Consider the following 24,664-nt stretch of genomic DNA (forward strand, 5'->3'; position numbering starts at 1 on the left):
GTTCTGGATCGCTGACTTTAATTTCGTTTAGTTATAAGCAGTACTTGTTAGAATTTATCGAAACTATGTAGAAGCCCATAAAGCAGAATTCCTCTTTAATCTCACCAGACACAAGATGCAGTAGTATGGAATCGATATATTGTAGCTTTCTACGTAACCAAGCTTCACCATGTAATTCGAATACGCTCAGAATACGCATTTCAGCGAAACTGTTATTTACGCCACGTCGGAAAGTGCTCCGGCTGCACCCTACGCCAATCTACACTATCGATCGCTGAACGTACCACACCTATTCACACGCGAGGGATCTCACGCGACTATTGTGCAATGAAGCCCGATTTACAAACACATATAAAAACATAAAGAAAGTCAAAAGTAAACATCAGGAAACAATCGAAATAGCTAACTCTTTAAAACTACATTGAAACTACTTCTTAAAATTAGTGAATTTATATACAATTTATCTTATTATCTATCTTATTTGCTATACTAAGACTAGAAAGGTGAGAAATACGTGAAATAGTAAATAATTTTGATTATTAACCTATGAATGAACTTTAACTTCAAAATAGCAATGTAACATCTATAAACTCTAGTGTTGATACTAGCATACCGCCATTTTTTCTGCATTTCGGAAAAATAGGTGAGAAAATAACTTAAAACTAAAGCATAATCCTAAACGTAATTTATGATATATTCCTACAACTAAACAGATATATGTAGACAAACAAGTGCTCCTGTACCGAAACCGCTCACAAAATCACAAAACGCACATTTATATACAAGGTTAATCCAGCGAAAAACACTAAAAGTAAATTTGAAATTATAATTAATTAGCCTAGCTTGACTATCTTAATTTATACACAGGAATTTTATAACTTCTGTTCATTGAAATAAACCACCTAGAGATAGAAGTTCATCGAATTTTGTTTCATTGTCGCTGTGATCAACAGAAACAGTTCAATGATATTAAAAAATATGGTCTTTTACGGAGTACACGTAAGGAAATTGAAATTCGATGGAAATGCAGAGCAGATTCAATTCATTTTTGAGTATATTGTATTTTCAGAAATATTTATTTTATGTGGACATTATCTAAACCCCTTCCTCCCTCACCGTGGACAAGCGTGGACATTTTCGTAAAGCCTTCCCCCCCACCCTTAAGTTGTCCACGTGGTATGTGGACAGCCCCTAATAATGTGTGCATTCTACCAATGTATCGACTACTAAAGATTTGGTAGCTCCAGTTACGAAAGATTTCTTCTAGTGTATACACAGATCAAACGTAACGCATGCTCTTTCCTACCCCGCAGCTTCTGAAATGACAGCACTGTCTTTTTTCAGTGTGCGTTTCTGCGTACCGTTGTTTTGAACTTGTAAAATAAAACTTCACATCGTCAGGTTTCTTGCATTCCCTGCAAGTTCGTATCAGTCTGGTATTTTATGTCGTTTCGCAAGGTGATATCCTGCGGTGTTTGTTGAGCCGTGTTCGCGTTATTGAATGTGTTACTCATACTGCTAGCGGGACTGCAGAAAGTAGTCCTGTTGTGTGTCAGAAATTAGGCACAGAACGGGAGAAACGCACAGCTGTCATTCGGGGAAAAAAATCACTGCATGCTCAGTGAGTGTTGATTTTTCTTTTTCGATTTTCTGTCTGGAAACAGTATTTTTGCAGCGTGAACACCGTCTGTAATTTGTTGTGATAGCATGTTTGAAAGGTGTTAACGCGGAGGTAAATCAAAATCCTCGTAGAAGTGTCTGGTGAAATTAGTGTTCCGGTTGTGGGTGGCAGGATACCGAGTCCTGAGATTCTGTAGGAGAACAAGCAAGGCAACATGGAATAGAAGACTCGCGGAAATGTGGAATATTCTTCACTGTTTTAAATGTGATGTCATTGCGAGAATAAGCCGGATTTGTGCAGAGCGTGTAAAAAAGTAACCGTATCGACAAAAAGTATTCATTAATGCATGCTTTTGCAAATATTGCGTGCAGCGGTGTTTAAATTCCACCTAATTACCCGAAACCGTAATTAGCAAAATTTGTTTTCCTCTAATTTTTGTTTTTTTTTATTTCGCGGCCGTCTCTGACCCTAAACAAAGTGGAAGCGAAAGATAATTCGCCAAATACGCAATACCGTGGTGAATTTCCAAAGATCCGTCGTTTTGTGCAAATGTAGTATTTGGAAAGGCTCGGACGGACAAAGAAAAATCGAAGAGAATTACCGACGTCGAGTCGAAGCCAATACGCGGAGTAACAGTGCATAGTTACCTAGCCTGCAGCACGCGAAACACGGAAAGCGCACAGAAATATTGCAATTCTTTTGTTACGTTCAGTGGTTCCAAGAAAAAAGGAAAAAAAACAAATTACACAGAAAGCGGAGATCGGATCCAGTGAATTCTCCAACCGCAGCTGAACGGGAAGAAAAAGTGAGTTTGGAGTGTTTTCCTCTTATCACAAACGTCATTCTGTGTGACGCAGTGGAATTCGCCCCCGGGCTAACTTGTAAGATCAAATATAATATTCGAGAAATATTTCACAGCTTTGCCCTGTCATAATTTGACCGCAAAGATGTTGTAAAATACTTTCAGTAATCTCTTCTCGTCTAGATTGTTTTCAGAAATTTGTGTATCGATATGAGGATTAATGGCTCCGACATTCGAGTTACCATTGGCTGTTTTCAGCCGAAATCATTTTTCCATGTTTCCCTGAAAACTGCTTCCAGTCAATCAAGCCATTCTGTTATGTCATATAAGGCTAGCGGCGATGGTGATAATGACATGTTCTACCGTATGTAACTTTTTTTCATGGGCCATATTTCTTAAGCGTTAATTTGCATGAATCCATTACTATCCGATAATAAACCGAAATTTACCTGAATGTTTTCTGAACAGCATTTGATTATTAGAAAAACAGGTCATCCGATGCCGATGCGGAGGGATGCTCGGGAAAGCTTTTTCTTTTTGACGTAGGACTACGTCTAACCGGAAGCTATAGGGGGTGAAATGGAAATCTAGGCACTGAACAAGTAGGAAAAAATGCAAGATTTGGAACGCTTATAACTCGAGCATTTCTCAATAGATCGCAAAGGTTTTTGCATCAATTGATAGGAAATATATCTACGCATCTATCATAACGAATAACATTTCATTTTTCTTGAGATAAATAATTGAATAATTGTGAAATATCAAGCATTGTCCAAATACACTATGTGCCCATTTTTGATTGGTCCATTTTGTGCTCCTCAAATCGTACCGACCAAAACGGGCAACCAGAGCAGCAGCGAAATAGAATGAAGCACGATTGGAAAGGAAAAAGAAAAAAATGAGGGAAACATTGGTCGCAGTCTCACACATGCGTAATTCTCGAGCCAGCCAGTCAGCTTAAAAATCCCCTCTCCGCTGCCGTAACGATCATTCTCATCCGAACCGTACACCACATCGTTTCGCATCACCTCACATCAACAAACCAACACAAGCAGCCATGGTTGGATATGGCAAAGGAGGAAAAGTGAAGGGAAAGGCAAAATCCCGCTCGAACCTTGATCTGGAGTTCCCGCTCGTGTTGATCTGGAGTTCCCCGCAAGGGTAGCTAGGTCGAGCGCGTTAGTACCTGTGTACCAGTCCACCTAGCCGGCGTTATATAGTTTCGGCCGCCGAAGTGATCGAGTTAGCTGGCAAAGCTGCTCGCGACGATAAGAAAACCTGCATTCGGAACAGAACACATTCGGTTCGGTGGACATCAAGACAACAGGCAGTTGCAGCGAGTGGCGAGTGGCAAACACAATCGCAAAACGGCATCAGGTAGCAGAAGAAAAAAGTTTGTTCTTTATACAAACTGCTTTGGCGGCAAATCCAGAACAAGACGGCATCGAGGGCGTTCGAAATGGTTTTTTTCAAAACCACGAGTACTAAGTTTTCTAAATTGGAACCATTCCATAAAACAAGGCGCTTTTCAGGGCCATTAAACCTTCCAAAAAAGAGTTTAGGAAATAAAGTTCAATGCTTTCTAAAACATTATCCAAAATAATAATAAAACACAAATTGATGTTTTCATAATTTGTTTGCCAGGATTTGATGAGTATGTGAATTTGGCAGTTGTTCTGAGCTTATTGATAGTTGGGGACTTGCCTGATTATTCATTTTTCACCAATTCTTAAATTGTTTCCAGATTTAAAGTACAGTAATCTACAATTAGTTCGACATTTAGCTAATTGGACGGACATGTAATGCGACTTATTTAGTTGGACATTTTTGTAAACATAGAGATCCAAATTATGACCCCACATTGAAAGTCGACACTGTACCACTGTCATCGCAAATGTTCAATTACAGGTTAAAATTACCTCCAATCCGGCACTGAGTGGTGGTAATGCGACGTGCCATTGAATGTAATTTACTGTAAAATATGTCACAAGCTGGATGGGAAGAAATTTTCCAACTGTGAAAGCTGTTGCGAGTGACAACAAATCGCTAAACAGGAAGGTTTAGCCGAACAAGATGGGAATATCGAGTGATAACAGAAACACAACACCAAAGGTTCTTTTCAGAACCATCAACATATTCATAAAGAGTAAACAGTAAACTAATCCATTTTTCAGGTAGATAGGTAGGTATTCACGTAGGTGAAGAAAATAAAACAATATATTTAAAATATATATTTAACAAAAGCTGTCCCCTTTGTATAGTCCTACGTCACTCCGGTTATGTCCCCGACATTACCCACCCGTCTTTTTATTTTAAACTTTGGTCCAATCGCAGAACTGTTCATTGATTAATTTTCTAATCTACCCTTTAAACTTATTTTTTACTATAACATTTCAGTACTTCTACCAAAACTCTTCATTATAATATCAGATTATTTTCAGACAATTTTAGTGCAAGATTTTTCATCCACTTGCAAATAACATGTTTCTCCGTTACATGGAATAAATGTTTGATACAGAAAATACGATAGAATGAAGACAGCCCCAAATCGGACAATTCCTTTCTCGAGTTTTGCTATTATCAACACATTCGGAGATCCATTTTTTATATAGATAGAAGAAACAGGAGTGCGTTTTATCACATTAAAATCCATTTCCACTTTCGAACAAAAATTAATTTCGTTAGCGCAAACATCAAATGGACTAACAACGTTTGTCACTATGTAATTGCAGGAAAGTTTTAAAAAAAATAACTTGTAGAACATATGCGAATTTGAATTTTCTCATTTTTCTTCAGAGTTTTCCGAAAATTTTCAATTGCCTTGTTTTGTTGGAATATGTTTGGTTGAACTATGTGTATGTGTACTTAGTCGCGGCAATACATACACACTCTTTACAGACACACGGGCCAAAGGTTGTGCAGTCCACTGATCATTCAACAAGAGCCAAAGGTTGTACTGCTCATGACAACTCTACACGAACTGATGATTGCGCCGGCTAGTGACCATTCTATCCTGGATTCCTCGAGTCGAGAAAGACGCACCACGCTAGATATGAGGTACAGACTAGGGGGGCGTTGCTGATTAATGGTCAGCTGCATCCCAATAGGAAGTATCCCGTGTCGGGCACACGTACAAAGCATTGGAGACAGCAACATCCCAATTACGAAAACACTTGTAATACTAACCTCGAGCCAACCGCGAGTAATCGGTTACATATTACTAACATAGATAATAAGAAAAATTGTCAAAGTATTGAACTCCCGTCCCCGTGAGGCTAACGCCATATGAGCCTTTATAAAAATATATATTTTGGAAAAAAAAACTATGTGTATTATTTTCATGGGACCACCTCTCCATTCCAGAGGAGGGAGGGGTGTCATACTATTATAGAAACATTTCTCGTACCCAAAAACCCTCACATCCCTGATTTGGCTCCAATTGCTTGATTAGCTCTCGAGTTATGCTGAAATTTGTGTTTCATTTGTATGGTCGCTTCCCCTTCAGGTATGGGCAAAATCGTATCGAAATTCGTTCAACAACACTCATTCACCGATAAAACTCACCCTTCTATTCTCCGTTTATGCCTCACTTTACTTTAGACAGAAAACATTTATTCTTCTTGACCATTGATCTTCGCAAAGTTCATTCTCGAGTTAAACGGAGAATACTGTCTCGATTCCGCTCATCTATTCTCAGAATTTTGCATTCTCTCATTTGCCTCTCGGAATGACGTTAGATGGTGATAGAATCAAATTGGAAACATTTGCCAGCGGGTGTATCTGTGAAATCATTCGTTTTTCACTCATTGAGTCTCGATCGCGGCAGTTAAATATAGGTAGACAGTTGAAATCGAGTTGTTTCCTGTGCACTATTGCAATGGAATTTTTTGTTTCTAGTATGGAATGATCTAAGCCAACGCAAAGGACCATATTAATGCAAGTTATTGGTGTGCGGAAAGGTAGATTCATTTGCATTGTCGTTAACAAATGCACTTGAATGCTGACAGGGAAAAGAGGAGAAAGGAATATATTTTGACTCACTCGTTATTTTGTTTCGTGCGATCCTTTCAAAGGAATTTTCATGCATTGAATGTTGTTTTCCATTCTTTGTTTTGTTATGTTCACTCTCAGTCCCGAATGAAGATGGTCGGCGAGTGTAAAATGATTCATCGCGCAATCTCACGATTGCTTGCTGCATTCTCTTTGCCATGATTATTGCAAGCAGATACAAGAGTGATTTATAATTAAGTGTGGAGAAATGAGCGAATGAACTGTTCCATACTCGCTCCCCTTAGGGCATCCGCACCAATGCGTTGTTACAGACTTTTTGGCTACCTCACCATAACACAGCAACCCCATTGGTGGTTGCGGTTCAGATGTGGGAAATAGTAATATGCATCTCGGAGAATAGTGAGTTAACAAATTTGGCAACGTGATAGCAACCGAGCCAAGCGTTGCTATACGTTGCTATTTTCAACAAACGTCAAACATCTGTTGTGGGTTTCATTCGTCTTGTGCTCGTTCTTGTGATTTTGCTCTCAAGTATTATTCCGGAAGTGTATATATTACATTTATTAACCAAAAAATGAACGCGACGAAAAGAGCATCAACTGACACTTGTCATTTCTTCTAGTAATAGCAATCGTATTTAGCAACCTGCGGTTCGAAAAAGAAGCGATACTATAGCAACCGCGATAGCAACGACGGGTGCGCAAATCAACGAGTTAATAAATTGGCAACGGCTATAACTTGAGACTAGAAGCCTTGAATAGTAACGCATTGGTGCGGATGCCCTTAGAGAGGGTGGAACCATCATGAAGTCGTTTATCGATCCCTAAAACCTCTATTTGCCAAGTTTGATTTCATTTGCTTGATTAGTTCTGGAGCTAAGTGATTTTTTTTTTCAAAAATTCATAACTTTTGAACCACTGAACCGATTTGAATGATCGACATATCAAATTGAAGTCAATGAGCTAACCTTTTATTTGAAAAATCTTGTATTTTCTTTTCGTAATTATTAATTGTATTCGTTTTTTACTGTCTTCATGACCTTAGACTAGAGGGCGCTATATATTTTTTCGTGAAAGCTGATTTTTCACATAACATATCTCGATATCAGAGATGCTATTTTTTTCGTTTTTGAGATATGATTTTCCGTAATTTGCTGATATTTCGAAAATACAGTGTTTCCTCCTTTTTTCCACTACAAAAATTCTTAAATTTTGAACTACTGGACCGATTCAGATGATTGACATATCAAATTGAAGCTTATGAGTTAGTTTTTTTTGTAAAACTATTACTTTTTCGAAAAATTTGGACTTTCGTCTTTGTAACAGGAGTACCGGTAAGTTTCTTCGTTTTTTTCAAAAATTAATGCTTTATTTTTCAAGAATAGTTACAAATTTAATATTCAAAGTATTGCCCATCGCTAGTCACAACTTTGTGCCATCTTCATGGCAATTCACGGATTCCTTTGCGGAAATAGTCGGCCAGTTTGTCGTCTAACCACGAATCGATCCAATTTTTGACTTCATCAAAATCTCCAATTTTGACTCAACGATCGAAAATGGTAGTAATCGGACGGAGCAATGTGGAATAGGACCTCCCATTTCAGCGTTTCCAAATATGTTTTGACCGGCTTCGCGACATGCGGCCGAGCATTGTCGTGTTGCAAATTAATTTGATCGTGTCTGCTCGTAACGGGTGTTAAATAAAAAATGAGAATTTTTTCAATCACATATAAAAAAAATATTTTTTTTTTCATCGATTTCACTATTTTTTATTAATAACATAATGTATTTTCTTCAAAAAAATGTCAGTGAATGTTTGAGTAAGGGCCGTGGTCTGCTGTTCGACGCAACTTTGTCGCGATGCTCTCACAAGAACGTTGTACGGCACTTACGTCCATTTTCCGGATACAATTCCGGATTCTTGTAGTCAGTTGCTTCGTGTCCTTGGCCCTCCAATTGTTTTTATACACTAGGGCACTGAGTGAGCCGAAGAAATCCTCTATTGGGCGGCACTGGGGTAAGTTTGTTGGGTTACGATCATTCGGCACGAACGGTATCTTTTTCTCCTCAAGATACGCCAGCGTGGCGTAATGGGAAGACGCCTTGTCCGGCCAGAAGACATACTTTCCATCCGCCTGATGCTCGTTCAGGAACGGCAGCAGGATTTTATCGAGGCACTCTTCTCGATAGATTTGTTAGTTGATTGCCAGACCGCTCGGCTTAAACCAAGGCTTTGAAATGCCCCGGTCGGAAATGGCGATGTTCAACATAACCTTTTTTTCAAACTTGTGCTTGAACTTGTATTTCACTTCAGGCGGTGTGGATGACTTGTCGCTGGAGTAGTAATTATCATTTCCTGGAATATGCGTTTTGGACAGCGGAAAATAGCTTTCCTCGTCCAGAACGAAAGACGTCCCGCGGTATTTTTTGGTCATCCACCGACACTGTGATTTAACCGTCTCAATCTGCTCCTCCGTGTAATCCGGCGACTTCGTCTTCTTCCTGCAGACGATTCCTTCCATCTTGAGGGTCCGATGGATCAATACGTGGGAGCAGTCATATTTCCGACCGGCGTCACGCAGGCTGGTTGCGTCCTTGTTGTCAAACAGCTTCTTTAACGATGTCTTCCTCTGCTTCGTCATTATCGTCACCGGACGACCACTTCCGACCTTCCGCTCTACGTTCAGGGAACCCTGGATACGATATACCGTACTGACAGGTACATTTTCTTCCTTAAAATATGCCACCGTGAACTTTTTTCCTTGCTGGAAATGCGTTTCGTAGAACCGTACAATGCGTTCGCGGAGCACGTGCTGTTTCGACGCCATCTTTGCTTTGACTAAATTCAAACTAGCAAAACCAAACACGCCTACTGTTTCTAGGGAGCCCAAAGAGCAATTTTCTTGGAGAAAGAAAATTTTACGCTCTTTATTTGAGTTACTGAAAGGTATTGAAAAAAATCTCATTTTTTATTTAACACCCGTTATGTAGCCGTTTTTATTTCAGTGCACGGCTCAAACGTGTCAATTGTCGTCTGTAGAGGTACCCCGTAATGGTTTCACCCGGTTTTAGCAGCTCATAGTACACCACACCCAGCTGGTCCTACCAAATAGACAGCATAACCGTGAATATTCCACGCGGCCGTCGATGTTGTACATGGCCGGGGTATTCATACGTTGCCCGACGTTTAGGATTGTTGGACCCTTTCTTTTATGCCGTTGGAGCAGTTGTTCGGACGTTGAAAACCGGCGTTCGACGCCTCGTGGCATCCTATCTTTCGGATCATTCCCATTGCTTTTAAACGATCGGATATCATTTGCTGAGCTACTCCAAGTGTATCTGCAAGTTCTTGTTGCGTTTGTGACGTTTGATCGAGTAAAGCTTCCAATTCTTCATCTTTAAACTTTTTTTGGCGGCCCGGAACGTTCTTCTTCTTCCAAGTCAAAATTACCACTTTCAAACCGTGCAAATGACGTTTGACACGTTCGTTCAGTTGGAGCATGGTCACTATAAACTTCCATCAAAATGCGATGACTTTCCGTAGCTTTTTTCTCCATATTGAAGTGATGAAGTAACACTTCCCGCAAAACAATCTCGTTGGTACGAAATTCGACATATTCGAAATGACGAAAAACTATGTTATTTACGCTTCAACTTTTTGGAATATACTAAACAAGACGCGCAATGACAGTAGCCTTCCAACGAATGTCTGGAAATTTGATTCACTGGAATAATAATCAAGTTACGCCATCTATTGTAAAACCGCATAAACTTACCGGTACACCTGATAATTATTGATTGAGTTAGTTTTTCTCGGTTAATGATAGAGAGCGCTATATTTTTTATATTTTTTCTGGTGAGCTCCACTTTTTTACATAATATACCCGAAAATCAGAGAGGCGTTATGTTTCGTTTTTGATTTATTATTTTGCAAATTTAACATGTTTTAAGTCTTCGTTCAATATCGCAGGGTTGCCACATATATAGAATAATCTGTGTTTTACAGATTTTCAGCCAAGATACGGAATTTACATATTGTTTTAAAATTCAATTTTCAATTTAGAATTTATTACAGCGCATACACAGATACCTTGATTTATAAAAATGTTGAACGAAACGCAACGAGATGGCTTTTGTTGGAGGCAGTTGTTAAGCGAAATCTTGAGCGATTTAAAGAGCTCAAACTATTCTTTTCGTTCTAAGTTAAGTATGACCATAATCAATCCGCCAATCGTATATTGACTCATTTAAACGATTCTATGACTAAACCGATTATGCTGTTCCTAACCTTTGTTGTACCGCTCATCAATAACGTCAATTGCACTTTTTCATCCGAAAGTTTTTAATTTTTAAAATATAATGAGACAGGAACGTTATTGTTAATCATGTTGGGTAACTTATGTTTGGATAGCTACGTGCAAAAATTCGCTGATGCTAACCTTGATGTGAAAGATTTGAAGACAGTCTGAAGAAGCCTGAGGATATTTACGTTGGTGTCGATGCAGTAGAAGCTGAAACAGGATTGGATGCAGCTAGGAAGCTGACCTTCAAATCGATTTTTCGTGACTTCTATATTGAACTCGTGAAACAGATTTCAAAGCGATTTGATGTCAGTGATCCTTTCGTCAAGCTACCAAATCTTAATGATTTGACGCCAATTTCCCCAATTCGTTTGAGGTGGCTTATAGACAAGGCTTGGATAACGAATTTAGGCTACTAAAGACGTATCTCATGGGGCAATGGGGTTTGGCGACGCAACAATTTGGCTTTGGCGACGCAACAATTTTCTCTCTCTGGTGTACTAAGATGAAGGACGTCTTGTTTTCATCTATTTTTTTTCGAAATTTGAAGCGAAGGGACATGAGGCTAAAAAGTTGAGACGCTGGCTGACGCCCAGCAGCCTTGATAGACGAGAAAATTAAAATGCTCACAAAGTATTGAAATTTGAACTGCATTTGTAATAATGCTTAATAAACATAATAAAGGGTGTGTCACATCAAATTGCATCACGGAAAAAACGCTGTAGATATTCGCCCAGTAGACCGATCCTTTTGAAAATTTTAGACAGTAAAATAAAAACTATTAAACAACTTTTGGCATTTTATTTTTATTCATACTTCGAGCCCAAGCCCGTATGCTCGCACCTTCCTCTTTACCCCGTCCATAAGGTTCTGTACAACGTCAGGTTGTAGTTTTTTTTTGAACAGAAATCCATTTTCTCTTGAAGTCCGCCTCCGATTTGACAACTTTTGGGTTCTTCCGGAGGGCCTGCTTCATAATCGCCCAATATTTCTCTATTGGGCGAAGCTCCGGCGCGTTGGGCGGGTTCATTTCCTTTGGCACGAAGGTGACCCCGTTGGCTTCGTACCACTCCAACACGTCCTTTGAACAGTGGCACGAAGCGAGATCCGACCAGAAGATGGTCGGGCCCTCGTGCTGCTTCAATAGTGGTAGTAAGCGCTTCTGTAGGCACTCCTTAAGGTAAACCTGTCCGTTTACCGTGCCGGTCATCACGAAGGGGGCGCTCCGTTTTCCGCAAGAGCAGATCGCTTGCCACACCATGTACTTTTTGGCAAACTTGGATAGTTTCTGCTTGCGAATCTCCTCCGGAACGCTGAATTTGTCCTCTGCGGAGAAGAACAACAGGCCCGGCAGCTGACTCGAAGTATCGTTTTAGTACTCTGCTGACCGTGGATTGGACGATTCCCAGCATCTTACCGATGTCCCGATGTGACAACTCCGGATTCTCGAAATGAGTGCACAGGATTAATTCACGACGCTCTTTTTCGTTCGACGACATTTTTCCAAATTTACGAAAAATTGACAGTGAAGCATGGCCAACGTGATCTATACACTCTTATCTCATTATAAGCGAAAGCTGAAGATATAATTCCTAAAAAATAAATTTCTACAGCGTTTTTTCCGTGATGCAATTTGATGTGACACACCCTTTATGATTAATTCATATTCTTTTCTCTTATGGTTTTCCTATGGCATCCAATAGAAACATTCGTATCTTTGGAAAAATAGTAGTTGATAGTTGAAATGTAGATCCTGTATATGGGTCGAAACAAGTCCTTGAAATAAATCAAGGCTCTGGAGTAAAAATGGGACGCATTTTAAAGAATAGGAAGTCAGACTTAGCATAATTAAAAAGGTGCTATTTACTTCGTGTTATTCACTTAAACTCGTTCCTGCTAATCTTTTTAGTTCAGCGTTATTTTAACAAGACAGATTTTCAGTGTAATTTTATTCGCGATAGTTAATGATATTTCATTGAGCACGTGTTATTACTTTCTTTAAATCAGTGGTTTTCGATCTTTTTCCCCCTTTTACGAGAATTAATTCTCCCTATTAGTATTTCGAATGAAAGTATGTAGCATATCAGTAAAATAATGAAAGAATACAAACGGTTTCCAAGTTATATTCGCATAAAATTTGATTATATAAATGCATCTGATTACAAAAAAGAGATATAAAGTCTGTCAAGTCAGTATGGCGCCTGAAAATTTTCCGCCGAAATTGGACCATTTTGGGAAAGATAAGTTTACGGAACCACAGTAAAATGGTTATCTGTCTCTGGTGTGTGGAAACCACAATGTTGAAAGGTCTGTTCCTTTTACATCGAATGTTTTTATGAAAACAAAACATGTAACGATTGTGCTATGCGACAGGTTAGATAGCACCAATGAAACTGTCGAGCTTAATCCAATGAGTTCGAAGATTTCATTCTCTTTATTATAGGAAAGGAAATACGGGAAAGCCGAAAGGAAGAAGCTTTTGCGTTAATCAAAGTTAATTAAACGATTACGAGAGGCACAAGCGAAATATCCCGAAGGAAGCCGGAAGATTGCAAGGAAAAATCGTTTCGGTACAATAGTAAGAGTTTCGTGAGATTGATCCAAATCAAAATGGAAAGGATTGGTTTTGTCATTTTCAATGAAGATAACTTTGAACTGTATTGTAAAATTAATTTACAACATTTCTTATTCGTCGTTTAACTTAACTAAAAAAAACAAAAACAATTCATTCATTGACAGACGAAAGTTTATTGGAAGATATTGACAGACGTTCATACATTTTATTGTTTCAGCTAATTAAATGTTTCAAGAACTACAATTAAAGAACGAGTAGAAATTTTGATTACTAGTTTACATCTGATTTTTTTCTGAAAAATTACTGGAAAATCAGAGAATATCAGGGATTTTTTTTAAGGTTTTGAGTCGACGCCCTGTTACAATATTTTGCTTAACCAAAGACTTCTAAAGGTACCTGGGAATACACCATTTTTTTAGGGCTGCATTTTCATGCAAAAAAAAAACTAGAGCACCGGTAGAAAATTCTGTTTAAATTCGTTAAAAAAGCAAAAAATTGATATGTTTTCCACTGGAAACGTTCGATTTAGTATCTACTGTGTAAGATTATGTAGTTTTTCCAATAAATAAAATGGTGTATTTGATGAAGAATTGAAATTTTAATTTTTTTCTTTGTAAGTCTATAAGAAAAAATTCTCGCTGACCTAGAAATATTGTTTTGATTTCTGCATAACCAAAAGAGCAATGAAGTGAGCTTACAATCATTTTTTTTTCAATTTTTTTTTTAATCCAAAAAATATATTTTATTAAGGCTCATATGGTGTCAGCCTAACGGGGCCGGGAGTTCAATATTTTGACAATGTTTGCTTAGGCTATGTTAGTAATATGTAACCGATTACTCGCGGTTGACTCGAGGTTAGTATTAAAAGTGTTCTCATAATTGGTATGTCGCAGTCTTCGATGCTCTGTACGTGTGCCCGACACGGGATACTTCCTATTGGGATGCAGCTGACCATTAATCAGCAACGCCCGCCTAGTCTGTACCCCATATCTAGCGTGGTGCGTCTTTCTCGACTCGAGGAATCCAGGATAGAATGGTCACTAGCCGGCGCAATCATCAGCTCGTGTAGAGTTGTCATGAGCGGTACAACCTTTGGCTCTTGTTGAATGATCAGTGGACTGCACAACCTTCGGCCCGTGCATCTGTAAAGAGTCTGTGTATGTATTGCCGCGACTAAGTAAAAGTTTATCGATCGGATAGGAGGGATATGAAACGGGGACACAACGAAGGGAACATCATTAAACGTTGACATCGGCGTTTCTGAGGAACAGGTATAGATGAAGCAGAAGATCAGGATCCCAGCTACCTAAGATATCCCGGACGGGGATATCCGATTGTCTGCCTTGTGTTCTCAGTGCTCTAGAGAGCTGAGAGCGAGCAGCATGGAACTGGATACACGACCAGACAACATGCTCGATGTCGTGGTAGCCATCGCCACAATCACAAAGATTGTTTGCTGCGAGCCCAATGCGATAGAGATGCGCGTTTAGGTTGTAGTGATTGGACATAAGCCGAGATATCACGCGAATGAAATCACGACCTACATTCAATCCCTTGAACCATGCCCTCGTCGAGACCTTAGGGATAATCGTGTGTAACCAACGACCGAACTCATCACCACTCCACATGCGCTGCCAACTTACGAGCGTATACTGACGAGGAATGTGGAAAAATTCATTATAAGCAATTTGCCTTTCAAAAAGTGTGCCTTCTAAAGCGCCCACCTTAGCTAGCGAGTCCGCTTTCTCATTCCCCGGAATCGAGCAATGAGAGGGAACCCATGCTAAGGTAATCTTGAATAATTTTTCGACCAAAACACTCAATAGTTGTCTTATTCTTGTTAGGAAATAAGATGAGCGTTTATCAACTTTCATTGAGCGGATTGCCTCTATTGAGCTGAGACTGTCTGAAAAAATAAAATAGTGGTCGATGGGCAATGTTTCAATGATCCCTAATGCGTAATATATTGCACCCAGTTCAGTGACATACACGGAACAAGGATCTTTGAGTTTGAAAGAGGCACTGGAATTTTCATTGAAGATGCCGAAGCCAGTGGACCCGTTTATGAATGAACCGTCAGTAAAGAACATTTTATCAGATCTAACTTTCCCATATTCTGCCGAAAATATCGGCGGAATAGAATCGGAGCGTAGGTGATCTGGGATTCCATGGATTTTTTGTCGCATGGACAGATCAAAAATGACATAGGAATTGCAGAAGTATGGGAAGCTAACTTGGTTGGAGATACCTGGTGAAGGGTGCACGTCGTGTGTAAGGTACTCATGGTATAAAGACATAAAACTTGACTGAGGAGTAAGTTGGAGTAGATTTTCGAAGTTATCAATTACCAATGGATTCATGATCTTGCAACGGATGAGAAATCTGTAGGATAATTCTGTGAACCGAAGAGTAAGCGGGGGTACTCCTGCCAAAACTTCGAGACTCATCGTATGTGTCGAATGCAAACACCCCATTGCTATACGCAAGCAACGATATTGTATTCTCTCCAGCTTGAGAATATGAATCATGGCAGCTGATCGGAAGCAAAAACTGCCATATTCTAACACTGATAATATCGTTGTTTTGTACAACTGAATGAGGTCTCCTGGATGGGCACCCCACCATGTTCCGGTAATTGTTTGGAGAAAATTGTTTCTTTGCTGGCATTTCTGTTTCAAATACGCAATGTGTCTCCCCCAGGTACACTTAGAATCAAAATATACACCCAGGTATTTGAAAAACATAGAGTGTTGGATCGTTTTGCCGGATAAGTGAAGCTGGAATTGGGCGGGTTCGTGCTTCCTAGAAAAAACGACCATTTCAATTTTCTCCGTAGAGAATTCGATACCCAGCTTGAGGGCCCACGTGAACAGATTGTTCAGGGTATCTTGCAACGACTTTTGCAGAACGACGGGATTAGTACCCGTGATGGAAATAACTCCATCGTCTGCAAGTTGTCTTAGCGTGCAGTCTCTAGTTAGACAATCATCCATATCATTGACGTAAAAACTGTACAAGAGGGGGCTTGCTTTTTCAATTGTTCGAATAGTTTATTTTTTGTAAGGATTATATGCTCTGAAGTTGGAGTCGATTCGTTGCCACGGCATTACAAAGGGTAAAGCGCTTCAGAACCCAGGTGTATATATTCTAGAAATAATCCCCTCCGTATCTCCTGAACCCTACATCCAACCCAAAATCTGTTGCTGAGAAACACACCGCCCAATTTGTTGTCACATGCTGAACTTAGAAACAATAAAGCAAAATATTTTCGCATTTCAACTTTCAAAAATTGAGTTGTAACTAACGACACAATATTATAAAATTTTCATTTTTGAGAGTCGGGATTTTCGTGAAATCATGCGGGAAAAAGTCGGGAAAAATGCGGGAACTGAAATTGAGTGACCACCCTGCATGTATAAACACCATACAATTCAAGGGATTATGAGAAATCCTTTTATGATTTATTTTGTTGTATTGAAACGACTTCAACAACCCATAAATAAGAAGAAAAAAAATCAACATGAAAATAAACCTTTGTTTTAATTTTCCCCTTAACTTTCAGATACAGATTTTTTTATACAGACTTTTTACCCAAAAACAGATTTTGTTTGGCATGGAATGGTTGTGTATATATTCTTGTTATATATATAAGATATGCTTTAGAGATGGACGAGCGCTCACGAGCCGCTCATTTGAGCCGGTTCGTCAGAAAGAGCGTACGATCCACGATTCATTGAAAATGAGCCGCGGCTCTCAAATGAACGGCTCCCAAATGAACCACGGTTCAAAAAAGACCCACGATTCTTTTATGAGTCTTGGCTCTTTTTTGAACCGCGGTTCATTTAAGAGCCGTCTATCTCTAATATACATAGTCTCTCTTCCGAATTGTCCCATTTTTATCTCAAATATTCTCCAAAGTATTTCAATTTGGGTGAAGACGAACCCACAAAATATAAAGACGACGCAGATCTGATCAGTCGTTCTCCTGTTCTCTTGTTTTATATATGAGACGGCATTAACGTTCCTAGATAAATTTTACCATTTCAAGGTTGTACTTACTTGCGTCATCTTCAGGGATTTTGTAACATTCATTGGAAAGACAGTTATTCGAACGACCGAACGACCCGAACTCCAAACACCCGAATGTAAAAAATATCCGATACCCGGATGGAACATCTATCCGAATGAACATTTACTCGAATGCAACATTTACCCGAATGACCATTTACGTGAATGTACTATTTACAGCTTTATTATTTGTATTTAATTCTGATAAGCATTTTTAAAAAGATCATACTTATACATTAACTGGTATCCAAAAACTCGTATAATTCGTGGGAAGAGCGAAAACGAAAGAAAACAATGTTGTATACTATATTTTTCATAGTTATAAAAACATATATATTAAATTTTTTTTTTTGATTAAATTATTAATTTTGTATAACATTATTTGTGCACCCGTGGCCGAGTGGTTAGCGTCCCACACTATCATGCCGGGTGTTCGGGTTCGATTCCCGTTCTGGTTGGGGGATTTTTCGTCAAAGAAAATTCTTCCGGCTTGCACTGTGGTCACGCGTATTCTAGAGCTTGCCACTCCAGAGTACATTCAAAGCGTGTTATTCGGCATAGAAATCTCAACCAAGTATTAATGAACGACGCTAGTTAATGAATACGTTGAGACGGCAAAAGTTCCACAGGGAACGTTAGCGCCATTCAAGAAGAAGAACATTATCCATTCGGATCACGTAGACCATATATTTAGAAGAAAGCTGTCAATTTCAAGCAGTCGCCACAAAATTCATAGAATGAGATATTAAAATATGTTAAAAAAGCCTAAAAAGACAAATAATATGTTGAAGGAGCTAAAGCTCGGTCGAACCTTAATAAAGGATCGTCTCCTATGTTTCAAACTAACCGGGCATCCGGTGGGGCACAGGTTTGCTTGCGAGAGGCCGCCGCTTCCTACGGCGGGTTGGCCGACCATAAAACTTCTATCCATCTCTTCTTTTTTCTAGACCGTGTATATATATATTTTTGAAGACCGGGAAAACAAAAGAATTTTTCCATGCCTTTGGAAAAGTTCCACATGATAGTGATTGGCTGAACAGGAGACTCAGAGGCGACGATAGACTGCTGGAGCATTTTTTGTACGAAGGGATACCATCTGGTCCAGGATTTGTGGAATTTTTGATAACGTGGCAGGCTTCTTGTACTCTGCTAGAACTTATAGCAGCCAATGTGCAAACAGACGGAAGGCAAGGTACATTTCTTATAGCTGCATCAATATGATCTTTGTCTAGGGTTTCACTGACGAAAACACTGCTGAATTGTTTCCTAAACAGTGAACAAATGGTATCCCTGTTCGAAGTTTCCACATTATTACGTGTCATCACAGTAGGAAGTCCAGACTCTATCCTCTGTTCATCTACGTACTTCCAGAAATCCTTCGGACTGAGTCGTAGATTATCTTGAATACGATTTAGATTAGCTGTCCACATACCACGTGGACAGAAAAAGCATGATTTTAGACACCCCCTCCCCCTCCGTGGACAAGCGTGGACATTTCTTATACCCCTCCCCCTGTTGTCCACGTGGACATTCCTCCGGTTTTGAGGAAAAAATCAAGAAATTCTATTTTTTCGCTTAAATTTCATTTCAAGTTTGTTTCTATTTTCTATTCCATATGTTTATTGATAAAAATTATAGCCTTACCAATGGTAACGATTTGTCTTGAAATCTTCGATGTTTTTCAACATTGTCCGGGAACTCATTATTTTCTTCTGAATTCCATTCACGTTATCTCCATATCCATTTTAAAATACCCTTTGTGAGCTTATTCTCGAGTATTTTTATTAAAGCTGGCTGGCTGTTTGAGTTTTCAAAAAATCAGACAATGAAATCAACCACTTTGTTTGAAAACAGAATTTTCTCGTCTAAACATCAATGACTTTCGCTTTTACATGTTCGGTAGTACCTGATGGCTATAATGAATCTAGCAAAAACAAAACATCTGCAGTATCATCGTGATCGATGATTCCGTTGACCTACAACCCTTAATTGTTAAATCATGCTGAATATTCTCCTGAAAAATTCATGCCGATTCTAAGGAAAAAACCAAAATTTTTGAAGGCATACATCTTTTAGATCATAGATGCACCGGTTTTTCCTGAATATTTCAGCATCCTTCATGCAACTTGAGAATTCTATCCTCTCAGAACTAAGGCTATACAGTAAGTTGAAGTTCTTACAAGAATCTTAACAGTTAATAATCTGAAGATGCAATATCTGGTGTGTAAGACGGGTGGAGTTTTAGAAGTGCCCTAGAAGCGTTCTGGATCGTTGATTTTCATACGTTCAGCTGCTAGCAGTACTTGTTGGAATTCATCGAAACTAGTTGCTTGGTAGAAGCTCATGATACAGATTTTCTTCCAGTCCTACCAGACCCAGCCATAACTTTCTTCAAGCGAAAACCTGCTTCGGGATTCCATTCACTTGCTAAGATTTTTTTTAACTCAATATTCTTGTAAATGATTTGCCCTTTACAATTCGCTACAAATATGTATTTTTGTCGCGTTTATGAAACGAATCGCATATTGAGATAAGTCCCTTCAAGTGTTTTCGGTAAAATAAACCCTTATTCCTGAATCCGGTCGGATTTGAAATTAGCACAATGTTGCGTTCTTTAAGAGGGTATTCTAGTCTAAAAATTTGAAAAAAAAATCAATTTTTTTCATCATATTTCTCTAATTCAGACTTTTAAGAATATACCATAGAAGAAACTTTTTGGAAATCTCATTATTTACCAAGTTATAGCCATTTTAGTGATGCGATATCTTATCTAGTACGGCCATAACAATTAACTTCAAACGCGTTTTTCTCGAAATATGTTTTTCAAACTGGTTTACACGATATCTCAAGTTCTACTTATCTGATCTATGTTTATATGAATACAATCTGTATGTATCTTTCTATCGCATGAACCTATAAAAAATCATAATTTCGTAACTTAACTATTTTTAAAAAATTAAGAAACTTAAAAAAAAATTTTTTACAGCATTTTTTTCCTTCAAATTTCCGCCATTTTATCAAAAAACACGTTTTTGACTTGTCCCAGGTTCATACGATAGTGGCATCTTTACTGATTCAGAATTTGTTCGATTTGTTTGATTCAGAGAACCAGAAGTGCTGGAATCTTGTACGCCATGGCAAAACTTTTTTTTGAACCCCCTCACTCGATCAGCTTCTAATTATGGATATATATTTTTCCGTTCAATTTTTGTTTTATTCGGAGCTCGAACAAACGTCCGAAATTCGTGTATCTATCCCCCTTAATCTGATCGAGTCAAATCCTATCGGATTGTACAAATATTGCAACTTTGAAATGCAGAATGCAAAAGTTTATTTCGTTCGGATTGCGATTTGTCAAATCCGATCAGGTTCCGTAATATGGGTTAATATGTAGTCCATGCATTGTTGCATGTTTGCATGTTTCATGCATGTTTTTCGTGATATTTCGTTTCTGTGATTTCGGTGATTTTCGACATCTGTAGTGAATCTACTAATTCATGTGCATGAAAGATTAATCTTTTCCTTTAATTAATCAGCAGTAGCAGCATGAACTTTCCAGACAACTCAAAAAAAGCGTATTACAAAAATTAACAGACATCAATGAAGAACAACATCATTGCAAGAAAAAGATATACAGAGATACGGCCCGTACACTCATGGAAGAATTTGTTTTTCGTTTCAATGTTCAGAAATCCTTGGGAGTTCTCGAAAACAAACCAAACAGTTTCGTCATCAAGAGCAAAAGCTAAATTCAACCCGCACTTAAGTCGTGATTTTTAATACTACGAAAAATCCAACATTCTTTGTGTTATTGGGTGTCTTTATCCTGGCGGATTTGATGGCCCTTTATTACCGATTGGAATAAATTGGATCCTAGTTCATGTGCGTTACCTTCAGAATATACATTTCAGGAAAGATGTTCAGTCATATGAAAGAATATGAATGTTTGACCGAGCAGCACTCTCAGGCAGTTCAGTATTTTTATTGATGAATACTGAGTACTTAGGGCGGGCGTGAAGTTCAAAAAATCGTGTAAATACAAAACAGATCTCATTCAATTTTGACTTCTAACTTGAATGTTCTACTTTAAAAAATACTTAACGTTTCCACGTGGACAATATCAAAATCCCCTCCCCCCTCACCGTGGACAAGCGTGGACATTTTCGTAACCACTACCCCCCCTAAAGTTGTCCACGTGGTACAACTTTGTTCAACCATTTGTAGTTTTTGTTGGCGACGGAATAACGTTTCCTCCAAAAATCAGTACGGTATTTCGAATATTTCTTCAAAGTGTATCGTTTTTCTTTTCGAAGGCGTTTCAATTGGTAATTTGTCCGAGGTGGGTGAAGAGGATCCTTGGTTGTTTTCTTAGGAACAAACTGATCAATTGCATAGAGGATCACATGGGACATGGATGATGCGGCTTCCTCAATATCGCGGCCATTCAGAATATCATTCCAGTTAATGGTTGAGAAGAAACGATTCATCAGTGGGAAATTCGATTTACGATAGTTGTAATGAGTTGATTCGATGGTGACGATTCAAGTATTGATACCAGAAGCGGAGGATGGTGGCGACACATTTTCACTAAAGCGGAGGGAGCTGATGTTACAGTCGCATTGTGGACCATCTCTGAATTAACGAAGCGTAGATCGAGAATAAGATTGTTGTGATTCAAGATTCCGTTCATTTGGTACAAATCAGCAGTACTGTATCCGTCCAGTAGACTTTCTGTCATACGATTCATAGAGGAGCACGAGGAATTAGGATATGAGTAATTGGATGTGCTTCGAATCCAGCTAATAAGAGGTAGATTAAAATCGCCAAGAAGCAAGATGTTGTCATTGTTGTGTTGATTCCTTACCCAAATAATTGATGAGATGTACGTCTCCATTACTGCAGAGTTGTTCACACGATCCGGAGGAATGTATGCAATACCAATATAAGTAGAATGGCTATAAAACGTTACGGCAACCCATATTTGTTCCACACTATGGCCATTTGGAGGAATTGATTCACGCGAGATGAATTTCGATCTAACAGCTAACAAAACACCACCGCCAGTTAGTTTGCAACTATTCTCAGCAGATCGATCAAGACGGTACACTATGTAACAAGATCCAAACAATTGTTGCGACAGTGTGTTGCTATTGAGCCATGTTTCAGTAAAGACGATGATATCATATGAAGCATCGGAAACAGCTAGGTAGTCATCGGCGATAGATGTGTTCATTCCACCGACGTTCTGATAATAAATTGCAATGTTGTGATCTATACAAGTGACGCTCGCATTTGACGCTGATTTTGACGAGGCTGAAGGGCGCGCGTTCTCTGAACATGTTGAACCGGATCCTTGTTCATCATTTGACCAACAGTTGAGGTTGTAGGGTTGCATAAAAAATACCTTGAGCGTTATCAGAATGCGGCTGAGCGGTTGCCCGAGGCTGATTATTTGAGGTTGATGCAATGCGACGAGGTGATGTTTGCTGTACAGTTTGGATTGTAGTTGGATTACGAATTACGAAAGGAGTGATTGATACTCCAATTGGCCAAAAGTCGGGGGAGGTAATCGCATTTTCGATAAACTAGGGGACTCCTAATTTGAATGAAATGAATGATAATGTTGTCTTCCCTATTTTTCCGAACCAGCTTGTGACACCGAATAATAGAAGGATCAGAAGCGCATTTCACAGAAATAAATGGAATATTTTTTTTCGGAGATTCGGAAGGTGAGAACCGGGTGAGATAAAACCAGTTTGACGGTTTCGTGACCGGTACAACGGAGAGCGTAGGAAGAGTATTCGTAGTCGTGTAATTCCTGTGCACATTCTGGTCGTCACTAGCATTACCTGCATTTGCTACGAACGATGGTGATTGACGAGCAAGACATGGCATTACAGTTGAGCTCTCCGATCTCACATCGGGTACGTTGCTATTAAATATGACGGTGAAATTTGAAGTACTTCTGACAATAAATGGTCCAGTCTGTGTGAGCAGGTTGTTAGTTCGATCGGACATGACGATATGAATCGACGACGATGGTGTAGAACAGGCTGCGGTCTCGTTGGTCTTGTCGCTAGCAGTCGTCGTGCCTGGTGCCTGGTGAACTGTACTACGAACAGTACCGAGTTTGTTGACCACATCCATGTCCATATACATTAATCTTTTTTTTGCACAGAATTCCAGAGAAAGTCTTTGTAAACAGACTGCTGTCAAAGATTCTGGAGGCGTTGTACTGGACGTAAAAGCGTACCGATTCTAAATTGGCAGAGCTTGATAAAAAAATTTTGGCTCGCCTGCGGCTATTAGACTTCTCGAGACACCCCAAACATTTCATCTTTTTGGACCAACGAAAAATAACAAACGTAAACTGAAATTCCAATCTATTTTGCCCTGACCGAAAAAAAAACGCCATCGATCTTAAGCATTGAGTGATTTAAATTAATAATAAAAAAAAACGTTGGAAGCTTTTAAACCTTCAAAACTGGGACATTCGTCGGATGATTACATCTTGTGTATGAAGTGAGGTAGAAGCAAAAAAAAAAAACACAAACGATCGGTCAATGGACGATTGAAAACTGAAACGATTCCAATAAATAAGATTCGTTTATGGCAGCCACCACCTATTATTTACTGCGCTGCGCGAACCAACGCCGGGGGGAGATTCGATCGATCCGTCCGTCCGGTGAAAGAAATTTGTTGCTTTCCATTCTCGACGGTTTCGTGGTTTCCTTTGCAACCGGCCGGCGTGCCTTGAAATCATCGACTGCTCACTTTTGTTCGTTGATGCAGTGACCTGATTCCGGATTCACGGCGTCGTACTGTTCAACGAAGGGTGACCAATATTTTGGATGGAAAATAATATCGATCGCTAGGAGAGCTTTCTAATCGATCAAGAGACAATTTTCGGTTTATGATAACATTTCGTTTCAGTAAATCACACGACTGATTGGCCTTTGGAGATCGCAATTTTTCCTGGGAATAGTGTATTCTATTTCACAACAAAATTGCTTTATTGCTCTCAACTGTTATGGAGCGTATAACTCACTTCACACAACCCTCACAACTTCAAGCTTACGATGATTAATAAGTCTGGTGGTGGAAAAAATCTCAGTTACTTGAGCTCGTGCTCTATTCAATTATACAAAGTGGCTCATGATGATGACCACCCACTTGAATAGGTGATTCCGTACAGCCCATACAAGAGGAGGTGCGGCAAGCTTATCGATACAGTCTGTTCCGAGGGCTGTAAGACTGGTTTTACACACATGGATTTGTTCTTTCAAC

The 24,664-nt window shown here is 39.1% G+C and overlaps 1 protein-coding gene across 4 annotated transcripts in view; it reads left to right on the forward strand.

Moving 5' to 3' along the window:
* Positions 1-1,427: 1,427 nt before the first annotated feature.
* The window catches only part of LOC129771387 (WD repeat-containing protein 47), a 245,836-nt gene continuing 222,599 nt past the window's right edge, over positions 1,428-24,664 (forward strand). For 2 of the 4 annotated variants that reach the window (XM_055774973.1, XM_055774976.1), the window contains exon 1: positions 1,428-2,426. The gene's annotated coding sequence lies outside the window, so the exon portion shown is untranslated. The remainder of the gene's footprint in view (positions 2,427-24,664) is intronic. The other 2 variants (XM_055774974.1, XM_055774975.1) reach the window with 2 other exon arrangements.

The sequence above is a fragment of the Toxorhynchites rutilus genome, chromosome 2 (genome assembly GCF_029784135.1).
Source record: "Toxorhynchites rutilus septentrionalis strain SRP chromosome 2, ASM2978413v1, whole genome shotgun sequence".
NCBI lineage: Eukaryota > Metazoa > Arthropoda > Insecta > Diptera > Culicidae > Toxorhynchites > Toxorhynchites rutilus.